The sequence below is a fragment of the Vulpes lagopus genome, chromosome 9, assembly GCF_018345385.1.
Source record: "Vulpes lagopus strain Blue_001 chromosome 9, ASM1834538v1, whole genome shotgun sequence".
NCBI classification, from domain to species: Eukaryota; Metazoa; Chordata; class Mammalia; order Carnivora; family Canidae; genus Vulpes; species Vulpes lagopus.
This window is the reverse complement of record NC_054832.1, coordinates 74,086,263-74,099,059: the sequence shown is the minus strand read 5'-3', so window position 1 is coordinate 74,099,059 and position 12,797 is coordinate 74,086,263.

The window sequence follows — 12,797 nt, the reverse complement described above, 5'->3', positions numbered from 1 at the left end:
GTAGTATTTTCATACTCTTTGCTGATAATTCTACCACTCCTGACCCTAGGAAAGAATTCATTTGCTTTTTGTTACTGCAACTAAGTTTGTCTTAGAAGTTCTTTTGTGGTATCATATAGTGTATACTCTTTTGTGATTAGGATTTTGATCAGCATGAAGCTTGATATTAACTCAAATTTTTGTGCCTGTAGTTTGTGCCTTTTAATTGCCAAGTTGTATTTATTTATGTAACACAATTTGCTTGTGTGATCACTTTTTGTGTTAGTTTCCTAGGGGTATTTTAACAAATTATGATAGCGTGTCTTGAAAAAAATAGGAATTTATTCTTTCACAGTTCTGGAGGCTAGAAGTCAAATCAAGATATTGGCAGTGTCATGCTTTCTCTGACAGCTCTAGGGAAAGAATCTTCCTTGCCTATTCTTAGTTTTTGGTGGTTGAAGGCAGTCGTTGACATTCTTTTATTTGTAACTAGACATTTTCAATCTTTGCCTGGCATTCTTCCCTCTGTTTCTGTCTCTTTACCTCTTTTTATAAAAACACCAGTCATAATTAACTAAGCCTACCCTACTCAAGTGTGACTTCACCTTAGTTATATCTGCAATGACTCTGTTTACAAATAAGGTCACATTCATAGATACCAGGCATAAGGACTTGACCATATCTTTTTGGGGACATAGTTCAAACTCAAAACAGTTCTCCTCTGGTCCTGGAAAATTCATGTCCTTCACATGTGGGAAATACACTTACCACACTCCAACATTCACTAAAGTATTAACCATTCCAGTATCAACTTTAAGTACAAAATATTCCCAAAATGTAATCATCTCAAAAAGTTTGAAATTTCATTTTTGATTTCATTTAAATTAGGTGTGGGTGAGACACTGGGTATAATCCATTCTGGGCCAAAATTAACTCTCCATCCACAGACCTGTGAAACTAGAAAGGAAGTAATCTAAAATAGAGTGGGACAGGTATAGATAGACATTTCCATACCAAAAGGGAGAAATTAGTAGGAAAAAAGGGGTCATTTGTCACAAGCAAGTCTGAAATCCAGTAGGACAAATTCCATTAGATTTTAAGGCCTGAGAATAATTCTCTGTGGTTTACAGCGTTGTTCTTCGCTAGGCCCTACTAGGGAAGTAGCCCCATCTTGGCCCCCAGGATGGTAGCCTTGCCCCAGGGCAGTTACTCCACCCACTTAGGCACTTAGAGTCATTCTTTATTTCATTCCAGCTCTGCCCATTTCATCTGCTGTAATAAAATTCTTGAAAACCTTGTTGGCCTTCTGTGGATGTTATGGGAATTCACATCATAAGGTGTAAGAGTACTCTATAGAGTCTTCCTGGATAGCTAATTTTTACTCCTGGCTTCTGCTGAGATAGCTGATTGGATCCATAAATCACGTGCCTGATAGCTTTAGCAAACAGTTTTCCTGCCACATCCTTGGCTCTGTTACCAGAACATGGTATCTGGATAGGTTGAGAATTTTTCAGATTATTAGGTGCTGAATCCTTTTTGCTTAACAATTCCTGCCTCAATTTATCTCTTTCCTCTTGAATTTTACCATAAGCAGCAAGGAGAAACCCAGGGCACACCTTCTACATTTTGATTGAAGATCTTCTCAGCTAAATTTCCAAGTTCATCATTACAAGTTCTGTTTGTACTCCTGAATAATAGAGCATAATTCTGCTTAGTTCTCCGCTACTTTCATAACAAGAATATCCTTCATTCCAGTTTTCAATAATGTTTCTCATTTCTGTCACTTTCAATAAAGTTTGTCTCATTAATGGGTATATAGTTTTGCCAAATGCTTTTTTTTGGTCTATTGAGGTGGCCAGATACATGTTCTCCTATTTTGTTAATATGATGAATTCCATTGATTGATTTCCAAATGTTAAAGAGCTTTGAGTTCCTGGGATATATTTGTAGGTTGTGGTTGACTTGATTTCCTAATATTTTGTTGAGAATATTTTCATTTACATTCATGAGGGTTATTGCTCTGTAGTTTTCCTGTTACGCCTTTGTTTTTGGTATCAAAGTGATGCTTATCTCACATGATGAGTTGGGAACTATTCCAAAGGTTTGTGTAAGATTGGTATCTTTTTTTTTTTTTTTTAAGTTTTGGTAGAAATTTCCCCATCTGGGCCCATAGTTCTTTGTGAAAAGAAATTAACTGTAAGTTTATTATTTTTTAGAATATTATACGGCTATTCAAATAGTTTTGTATCTAATATAGTATTTGAGTCTTTAATCGAGCTGTTTGTCCATTCCCTGCATCCTGTTTTTCTCTAGTCCATTTATTTATCCCTTCAACCTATTTTTTTTTTTCAAATTGAGGTCTAATGGGATATGAAGATTAAGATGGTTTTTAGGATTTTATCTCTTCACCTTCTTTTCCTATAAAGTTGCTAAGCAAGTTGGGTTAGGTGCCCTACACATTCCTAAAATCTGTCTCACTCTTCTCTTGGCTTCTACTTTACATAGATTACAGTGTGAGTTTTTGTACTTTCTTTAATTTCTGCTGGTTTTTTTTTTGCCAGTTCTTTTTTTTAATTAAAACGTTATTTTTCATATTTGTTTTGTTAGCTTTCCTGTGATTTGATTTCTTTTTTCCAAAATCTTACGTTAAGAATGTTCTGATTTTTTCCCTTTTTGTTTGTTGGCCTTAGTACCTCATGTAGGTTATTAACTGACAAAAGACAAAGACATCATTTTATGTTTTCCATCTCCTCCCCATGACACCAGATACCTAGTAATGACTCAATGACTTGTTGGCTTGTTGGCTATTGACTTGTTGGCTATTGATTGATTAAAGTATAAGTTATAAACTTAAAGATGTATCTTGGTTCATAATCTTTACATTCTGCTCGAGCTTTTGCAACATCCCCCTTCCAAAGTTAAGGTTTTAATGATTTAAAGAGGTGTGAAGATCTGTGGTAAACTGACATCATATTTCATTATTTTCATTTTTATTTCTATTCCTTTTTATCCTTTTCCATCTTAGTTGTTAGAAAATGCAATTTCTTTCCCTATTGATTTGGTCCTTGTACATTTAGCAAGTATTGATTCTCTTCTGAACTCGTTTGCTACTTTTCTAAGAGAGTAGAAGCTGAAGAGCTTTATTTCATTTTATTTAAGCAAGTATTGACATACTAGTTATTCTATGGAAAACAGCTAGAATTTTCCCAGTTCTGTAGTTTATAATTGCAGTTTAACTACTTTTTTGTATTATTAAAGATAGCCTATTACCCTCTTTCAGTTTTTAAAAATGAGGTTTTTATTTATTAACTGATTTTCTAGATGATTTGGTAGCCTAACTTGGCTTTTTGCCATGTGTTAGAAAAATAAAGTAGAATTTCATGTTTCAAAGTAGATTTTTAAACACATGGGTTAATTTAACGTATATTCATTGTGCCATACAAATAAAACTTAAATTTAAAATTTGACTACTATTTGAATGATCAAGATGGGAAATAAACTTTAGTTTTAAAGTATGGGAGAGAGAAAATCACAGTTTAAAAAGTAGAATGTAATTTAAATCCATAGTTCTGAATTTTATTGCCTCATATTCTCACTTCTTTTATATAATCTTGAGTGCATTCCCTAATTTTTCATTATTTCAGTTTTCTTATTGATTAACTCTGGATGTTTTTTCCAAAGAAACCTAACAAAATTAAATTGAAATCCTAGGAAATAAAATCATACGCTGTTAGTGTGCTCAGTTATATTCACTATGAGCCATATATTTCTAGCACTGTGTTTATTTGTTGCTGGGATACAAAATTTATTTAACATTTGTGGAACTCAGTTATTTCATCTATTAATTAGGGATACTTAAAACCGTAAGTGAAGAAATTGCCAGATGACTTCTCAAATTCCTTTTAACTTATCTGATTCCAGTTTTTATGATTATATAAATTATTACATAACTTTCTACTTTGGAAAATACAAATCTAAACTCAGAAGATCTTAAAATGTATAATTCTGAATGCACATACTACATGTCAGAGCTAACAATATCTGAAATACACAGGAAACTTAAGTTATATAGTAACCGTTGGAGTCCACACATGACCAAGTATAAGAGGATAATTGTATCTAACTTTATTATTAAAGATCTAGGAAGTATTCTGATAGTTACATTGTAGGAGATAACAATTTTGTTGAGTATTTTAAAAACCAAGTCTAAACCTTGTGTTATAGTACTTTTCTAAAGGAGATGGAGAAGAGTAAGTTATGTCTGTTCTGAACTCTCCTGGCTTTATGAAGATCTGCTTTTCTGAGTCTTCTATTTTTAGAAGTTGCTTTAATGCTGTGTGTTATTTGTGCTTCTATAGGTGGTAACTGGAAAGTTTCCATAATCACCAGTGACTTGCCAAACTCAGGGACCAGCTCACAGATTTATGTTATACTGTATGGACAACATAGAAGTTCACTTCCTATATATCTTTATGGAACAGATGGAGCTCAATTCCAGGATGGCCATGAAGACATATTTACTGTAAGTAATAAAATGGAGTAAAACCTGTTAATATAAGTGATACAGCTAGTTGGTACTTTGGAGTGAATGCAATGTGTCAAATTGGTGCTTTGTGTCACAATGCCATGTGACCTATAGAAGATCAATCAAAGTAATTCATGGCAGTTTTTGTTCATTCAGATTATACACAAGTTAAACTTCAATACAATAAGAGACAATAACTGGAGTGAAATACTAAATGGACAACATTTATTGTTTCTATACTTGTGGCTGTCAGGAGCAAGGGCTTACACCTTTCTGGCTGTGGCTCTAACAGATGATGCTCAAAGTCAAAGTCACAAAGGAAAAAATACAATTATCAAATAAAGGAGAGCAAAGAAGTTGTAATCAATTGTTAGGTCATGACTAGACACATTGAGATCAAGATTAGGGAGAAACAGAGGTAGCAGGGGAGACCAGTATCATACAAGTTGTTGAACTAAATAAAGTCAGAAAAATTAGCAACCAAAAGAAAGACTTGAAATGAGTTTGTACTTTATAGGTATTCAATAATATCTGTTGAATGAATGATCAGAAAAAATAGAGGGATTGTTTTGGACTGGATAGAAATAGAGCATAAAATCACAATCAAGAAAGAGTACCCTTAAATTATCTCATATCTTTATATGATACTTCCATGTGATCCTGGGTGTTTGGTTTACTACAATCTGTGTATTCAGTCCACATATGTCACAGGAGAGGTTGAGTTACTTGGAACCAAAATAATAATTTCGTACTTTCTATATGAGTTAATATTTAAAGAAACTCTTGTGTTGTTGGGCACTAAAAGTAAAAATGGAAGACTTTGTCATTATTTTGCATGTGTAAGAAATAGTTTTAGAAGTGACTATACCAAAAGAGTCTAAGTTGTTTTTGTTGTTCTGTTATTATTATTTCATTTGTACTTTTAAATCAAGTTTTACCTTCACATGGTGTATTGGGCTAAATTATTCTGAATTCTGGAGTAACAAAGGAACACCTTTAACTCTTCATTCCCGTTTTTTTTTTCCCTACAGGAGACCATTTTCCTAGTTCCATGCTTCTTTCTTTCTGAGTGCTGCTACATACATTTCAGGTCTTTCTGTTGTCTTGCTCTTTCTTTATGAGACTTAGGATTGATACATTTACATCTTGTTTATAGAGGTGATGGCTTCTTTAAGTTTAGTAACTTGTTGATTTTGATCATAGTTTTCATTCATTCTGATGAATTGGTTTCTTGTGTTCTTAGGTTCTTTTGTTTTCTTTCCTTTTCCATATAGTTTTGTTGCACAGATATTTTCTTTTTTATTGTGGTGAAATCCAGAAAATAAAATTTGCCATTTTAATCATTCAAAAGCTTGTCATTCGGTGGCCTGTAGTATATTCACAATGTTGTTCAACCACTATCTAGTTCCAGAACATTTTAGTTACCCCAAAAGGAAACTTCATTATGCAGTCTCTTCATTCCCTTTTCCCCAGCCCCTAGCAACCTCTTATCTACTTTCTGATTTTGAGGATTTGCCTATTCTCAATATTTCATATAAATAGAATCATATATGGCCTTTTGTGTCTGTCTTCTTTCGTTTAGCATCCTATTTTCAATGTTCATCGATATTACAGCATGTATTAGTACTTCTTTCCTTTATATGGCTGAATAATATTTAATTTTATGGAAATACCATATTTTGTTTATGCATTCATCTGTTGATGGGCATTTGGGTTGTGTCTACCCTTTGGCTATTGTGAATAATGCTACTATGAACATAAATGTTTTGTTCATTTTTGATTGAGCACCTGTTTTCATTTCTTTTGAGTATATACTTAAAAGTGGAAATTCTGGGTCATATAGTAATTATGTGTTTAATGTTTTGAGCTAAACTGTTTTCCACAGTGGCTCTATTATTTTACATTTCCACCAGCAAAATAGAGTGTTTCATTCTCCACATTCTCACCAACATTTGTTATTGTTGATTAGAAAGATTCTAGTTAAACCTCATGGATGGGTGTGAAGTGAGATCACATTGTCATTTTGATTTACATTTTTGTAAATTTTGTAATTAATTATGTTGAGTATCACTTTATGTACTTGACTGGTATTTGTGTATCATTGGAAACATATCTATTCAAATCCTTAACCCATTTTTAATTAGGTTGTTTTTCTTCTGTTGAGATGTGAGAGTTCTTTATATATTCTGAATACTAGACCCTCATCAAAAATAGGATTTGCAAATATTTTCTCTTATATTTTAGCTTGTCTTACCATTCTTTTAATAGTATCCTTTGATTGATAAGAGTCTTTTTTTTTAAGATTTTATTTATTTAGGGCAGCCCCGGTGGTGCAGCGGTTTAGCGCTGCCTGCAGTCCAGGGCGTGATCCTGGAGACCCAGATCGAGTCCCACATCGGGCTTCCTGCGTGGAGCCTGCTTCTCCCTCTGTCTGTGTCTCTGGCCCCACCCCCCCTGAATAAATAAATAAATCTTAAAAAAAAGATTTTATTTATTTATTCATGACAGACACATAGAGAGGCAGAGACACAGGCAGAGGGAGAAGCCGACTCCACACAGGGAGCCCGACGTGGGACTTGATCCTGGGTCTCCAGGATCACACCCCGGGCTGAAGTTGGAGCTAAACCGCTGGGCCACTGGGGCTGCCTGATAAAAGTTTTAATTAAAAAATTTTTTTTCAGTTTAAGTTCAATTTAGTTAACATATAGCGTATTATTAGTTTCAGAGGTAGAATTTAGTAATTCGTCAGTTGCATATAACACCCAGTGCTCATTACATCAAATGCCCTCCTTAATGCCCATCACTCAATTACCCCATCCCCTACCCACATCCCCTCCAGCAGCCCTCAGTTTGTTCCATATACTTAAGAGTCTCTTATGGTTTGCCTCCCTCTCTGATTTTATTGTATTGCATTGTATTGTATCTTATTTTATTTTATATTTTATTTTTCTTTCCCTTCCCCCGGTGTTCATCTATTTTGTTTCTTAAATTCCACACATGAGTGAAATCATATGGTATTTTTCTCTGACTGACTCATTTCACTTAGCATAATACCCTCTAGTTCTATCCATGTCATTGCAAATGGCAAGTTTCATTCTTTTTGATGATTAATACTCCCATTTTGTATATATATACCACATCTTTATCCATTCATCTGTGGATGGACATCTGGGCTCTTTCCATATTTTGGCAATTGTGGACATTGTTGCTATAAACATTGGGATGCATATGCCCCTTCAAATCACTGTCTTTGTGTCCTTTGGGATAAATACCTAGCAGTGCAATTTCCGGGTTGTAGAGTAGTTCTATTTTTAACTTTTTGAGGAACCTCCATACTGTTTTCTAGAGTGGCTGCCCTAGTTTGCATTCCCATGAACAGCATACGAGGGTTCCTCTTTCTCTGCATCCTTCCCTGCATCTGTTGTTTCCTGAGTTGTTAATTTTTACCATTCTGACTGGTGTTGAGTTGGTATCTTATTGTGATTTTGATTCATATTTCTCTGATGCTGAGTGATGTTGAGCATTTTCTCAAGTGTCTCTTGGTCGCTTGTATGTCTTCTTTGGAGAAATGTCTGTTCATGTCTTCTGCCTGTTTCTTGACTGGATTTGTTATTTTTTGGGTGTTGAGTTTGATAAGTTCTTTTTTGTTTTGTTTTTCTTTTTTTTTTCAGTTCAGAATTTATCTTTGTTTTTTACTTAAATTCAATTACCCAACATATAGTACATCATTAGTTTCAGATGTAGGGTTCAGTAATTCATCAATTGTGTATAATACCCTGTGCTCATCACATCACCTACTCTCTTTAATGCCCATCACTCAATTACCCCATCCCCTCACCCATATCCCTTCCAGCAAACTTCAGGTTGTTTCCGGCAGTTAAGAGTATCCATGGTTTGTCTCCCTCTCATGACTTCTCATTCAGTTTTCCCTCCCTTCATTTATGATCTTCTGTAATGTTTCTTATATTCCACATATGAGTGAAACCATATGATAATTGTCTTTCTCTGATTGACTTATTTTGCTCAGCATAATACCCTCCAGTTTCATCCTTGTTGATGTAAATGGTAAGTATTCATCCTTTCTGATAGCTGAGTAATATTGCATTGTGTGTATATACCACAACTTCTTTATCCATTCATCTGTGGATGGGCATCTGGGCTCTTTCCATAGTTTGACTATTGTGGACCATGCTGCTATAAACGTTTGGGGTACATATAAACATATGTACCCCTTTGGATAATCACATTTGTATCTATGGGGTAAATACATAGTAGTGGAATTGCTGGTTGTAGGGTAGCTCTATTTTTAACTTCTTGAGGAACGTACTGTGCCAGAGTGGCTGTACGAGCTTGCATTCCCACCAACAGTGTAAGAGGGTCTCCCTTTCTTGCATCCTCCCCCAAATTTGTTGTTTCCTGACTTGTTAATTTTAGCCATACTGACTGGTGTGAATTGGTATCTCATTGTGGTTTTGATTTGTATTTCCTTGATGGCAAGTGATGTGGAACATTTTTTTCATGTGTCTGTTGGCCATTTGTATGTCTTCTTTGTTAGAAATGTCTGTTCATGTCTTTTGCCTATTTCTTGACTAGACTATTTGTTTTTTAGGTGTTGAGTTTGATAAGTACTTTATAGATTTTAGATACTATCCCTTTATCTAACATGTCATTTGCAAATATCTTCTCCCATTCCATAGCTTGCCTTTTAATTTTGTTGATTGCTGCCTTTGCTGTGCAGAAGCTTTTTATCCTGATGAAGTCCCAGTAGTTCATTTTCACATTTGTTTCCCTTGCCTCTGAAGACATGTCTTGCGAGAAGTAGCTGTGGCCAAGGTCAGAGAGGTTGCTGCCTGTATTCTCTAAGGTTATGACAGATTCCTGTTTTCACATTTAGGTTTCATCCATTTTGAGTTTATTTTTGTGTATGGTGTAAGAAAGTCTAGTTTCATTTTTTTTTTTTTTGCACATGGCTAATTTTCCCAACAGCATTTGTTGAAGAAACTATCTTTTTTCCATGGTATATTCTTTGCTGCTTTGTCAAAGATTAGTTGATTATAGATTTGAGAGTCCATTTCTGTTACATTGATCCATGTATCTATTCTTGTGCTAGTACCATACTGTCTTGATGATTACAGTTCTGTAATACAGCTTGAAGTCCAGAATTGTGATGCCTCCAGCTTTGGTCTTCTTTTTCAACATTGCTTTAGCTATTTGGGGGCATTTCTGGTTCCATACAAATTCTAGAATTGTTTAATTATTTCTCTTCTGCTGGCTCTAGGGTCTATTTGCTGTTTTTTCTCTAGCTCCTCTAGGTGAAAGGTTAGTTTGTGTATTTGAGGCTTTTCTTGTTTCTTGAGGAAACCCTGTTTTGCTGTGTACTTCCCTTGTAGGACTGATTTTGCTGCATCCCAAAGGTTTTGAACTGTCATGTTTTCAGTTTCATTTGCTTCTTATGTATTTTAAAAATTATTCTTTAATTCCCTGTGGTTGACCCATTTATTCTTTAGTAGGATATTCTTTAACCTCCATTTATTTGTGGTCTTTCCAAAATTCTTTGTGATTAACTTCAAATATCAGAACATTGTGGTCTGAAAATATGCATGGTATGATCTCAGTCTTTTTGTATGGGTTGAGTCCTGATTTGCGACCCAGTATGTGATCTATTCTAGATAATGTTCCATGTGAAGTCTTTCTGGTCCAGTGTGTCATTCAAAGCTCTTGTTTCCTTGTTGATCTTCTGCTTAGATGATCTGTCTATTGCTTTGAGTGGGATGTTATAATCTCCTCTATTATTGTATTATTATCAATGAGTTTCTTTAATTTTGTAATTAATTTCTTTATATATTTGGCTGCTCCAAAGTTAGGGCCAGAAATATTTACAATTGATAGATCTTCTTGTTGGATAGATCCCTTTATTACAATATAGCGTCCTTCTTCATCTCTTATTACATTTTTTGGTTTAAAATCAAGTTTGTCTGACATAAGAATGTTGTCTCTTAGCATGATAAATGGTTCTCCACCCACTCACTTTAAATCTGGAGGGTCTAAAATGAGTCTAAGTAGCATATTTGATGCATCTTTTTTTGTTGTTCATTCTAATAGCCTATGTCTTTTGATTGGAGCATTGAGTCCATTTACATACATTCAGTTGAATGTAAATAGACTCTAATTATAGAAAAATATTAATTTAGTGCCATTGTATTATCTATAAAGTCACTATTCCTGCAGATTGTTTCTTTCTAGTCTTTGTTACTTTTGGCCTCTCTCTCTGCTGGAAGGTTCCCCTTTAATATTTCTTGCAGGGCTGGGTTAGTGTTCATGAATTTCTTTAATTTTTGTCTCAGAAACTCTTTATCTCTCCTTCTATTCTGAATGATAGCCTTGCTGGATAAAGTATTCTTGACTGTACATTTTTCTCATTTAGCACGTTGAATATATCATGCCAGTCCTTTCCGGCCTGCCAGGTCTCTGTGGACAGGTCTGCTGTCAGCCTTATGTGTCTACTCTTGTAGGTTAAGGACCTATCGTCTCAAGCTGCTTTCAGGATTTTCTCCTGATCTTTGAAATTTGCAAGCATCACAATAATATGTGCTTTTTCTTGGATTGATTTTTGAGGAAGTTCTCTGTGCCTCTTGGATTTGAATGCCTATTTCTTTCCCTATATTAGGGAATTCTCAGTTATGATTTGTTCAACTAAACCTTCTCACCCTTTTTCTGCTTTCTCTTCTGGGGCTCTAATAATATGGATATTATTTTACTTTATGGTACTGCTGAGTTCCCTAAGTCTACCTTCATGATCTAATAGTTTTCTTTCCCTCTTCTTTTCAGCTTCATTATTTTCCATAATTTTACCTTCTGTATCACTGATTCACTCTTCTGCTTTATTCATCCTCATTTTTATGGCCTCCACATGGGACTGCATCTCAGTTATAATATTTTTAAAGTAAGGGATTCTCTAGTGTGTTCTATGTTTTTTTTTAACCTAGTGGCATGTTTATAATTGTTGTTTTAAATTCTAGAAATCTGATTTATATCCATTTTGACTAAATTCTTGGCTGTGGGTACTACCTCTTGTTCTTTCTTTTGGGGTGAATTTCTCTGTCTTGTCATTTTGTCCGGAAAAGAAAAGAAGAAAGAAAAAGAAAAAACAACAACAGGAAAAGTAACAATTGCAACAAGAACAACAAAAAAACTTCAGGAAGTGTTTCTGGTCTATGCTGTGTACACTCTGCTGTTGGGTTTTGGCTGATCTTTCCCACTGGTCAGTCCTCTAAAGAATTCTTTCTTGTAGTGGTGGAGTGTTTAAACCTTTAAGTGTGCTTTGAATAGTTTGTTAAGATAAGCTTGGAAAAGAAATAAAAAGTCTGATTCAGCCCACAGAAAAGGAGAGAGAACAAAAATGCAAAGAAACAGATGAACAAAAAACTGTAAGCCTAATTCCAAAGAATAAGAAGGAAAAAAGAGTAAAGTAAGAAGAAAAAATAGAAAAGAAATAAGCCTGATCCAAAAAAGCAACCAACAAATTAACAAAAAAATTATAAGCTTAAGACATATATATGTATATATAAAATAAAGGATAAAAAAGTAAAAAGAAATAGAAAAATAAAAAATTTAAAAAAATAAAGGAAAAAAAGAAGCAAATCTGGTCCTATTTCCACCAGAAACTGATGTTTTGGGGTACTCTTTAATCAGGAGACTTGGGATACCTGGGTGGCTCAGTGGTTGAGTGTTAGCCTTCAGCTTAGGGTGTGATCCCAGTCCGGGGATAGAGTCCTGCATTGGGCTCCCTGCCAGGGAGGGAGGCTCCCTCTGTCTGTGTCTCTGCCTCTCTCTGTGTCTCTCATGAGTAAATAAATAAAATCTTTAAAAAAACCCAGGAGACTGAATACATGTAGGGAGGTCCTGTGTTCGTCTTCTGAGGGAGAGGCCTACTAGGCTAGCTCACAAACTGATTTGTCTTTGTTATGATACTCCTGCCAGGTGTAGGGGGCAGGGATTTATGTAGGGGACTCCAGCCTCCACTGGAGGCACTGTATTTCTCTCTGAAGTCCTGTTTTGGTGCATAGGGGGATGGACAATGGGGAGGGAGGAATATGATGTCACCCTACCCTCTTATTCCTGGTTAGGGGAACTCCTGGTCACCACTGTTCAGGAGGCCCACTCAGAAAAGTGAAGTCTCCTGTGTCCTGGGCTTTCATCACCCTGTGTGTTCTTGAGCCATTGGAGCATCTGGCACCACAGATATTCTGTATTTTACCTCTGACCTGTGGCTGGGCTTAAAAACTCCCAAGTT